This window comes from Tursiops truncatus, chromosome 1 (genome assembly GCF_011762595.2).
Source record: "Tursiops truncatus isolate mTurTru1 chromosome 1, mTurTru1.mat.Y, whole genome shotgun sequence".
In the NCBI taxonomy this organism is placed as follows: domain Eukaryota; kingdom Metazoa; phylum Chordata; class Mammalia; order Artiodactyla; family Delphinidae; genus Tursiops; species Tursiops truncatus.
This window is the reverse complement of record NC_047034.1, coordinates 18,739,527-18,740,227: the sequence shown is the minus strand read 5'-3', so window position 1 is coordinate 18,740,227 and position 701 is coordinate 18,739,527. Positions and strand designations below refer to the sequence as shown.

Sequence of the window (701 nt, the reverse complement as noted above, 5' to 3'; positions counted from 1 at the left end):
CCGCTCCCAGCCATCCTCAGCCCATCCTTGCCTCTTTTCACCTTTTTCTCTATTTCTGGAGATGCTATTTTAAGCAAAGCCGTACTCCCTACCTCTTTACTTTAAACACCCGCTGAAAACAGAAGTATAACATACGCCACATTTGTAATTTGTGTGTGTGTGTGTGTGTGTGTGTGTGTGTGTATGTGTGGTAATTTACCCTAGTGATATCTAGGACATTCACAATATTGGGCAACCATCACCACTATATGGATCCAGAACCTTTGTATCACCCCAAAAGGACACCTCATACTCATTAAGCAGCCACTCTCCTTCCTCAAAACCATGTTCAGATGCCACCAAGTATGTGGCAATGCCTTCACTATATGTGTGTGGTCCAGGCCTCCTCCAATCTTGTCAAAAGGAATGCATATCTTCTCTCTTTCATACAAGGCCCACATATGTAATTTTACATTTTCTGGTAGCCATACTAAAAAGGTAAAAAGAAACAGGTGAAAGTAATTTTAATACTTTAACTTATCCATTTTTATGGCTGAGTAGTATTCTGTCGTATATCTATACCACACCTTCTGTATCCATTCATCTGTCGATGGACATTTAGGTTGTTTCCATTTGCAACAACATGGACGGACCCAGAGATTATCACACTAAGTGAATGAAGTAAGTCAGAAAGAGAAAGACAAATACCATATGATATCACT

The 701-nt window shown here is 39.9% G+C and overlaps 1 pseudogene; it reads right to left on the bottom strand.

The window, feature by feature from the left end:
• Nucleotides 1-316: 316 nt before the first annotated feature.
• LOC117309989 (U6atac minor spliceosomal RNA) lies at nucleotides 317-434 on the bottom strand (annotated as a pseudogene).
• Nucleotides 435-701: the final 267 nt, after the last annotated feature.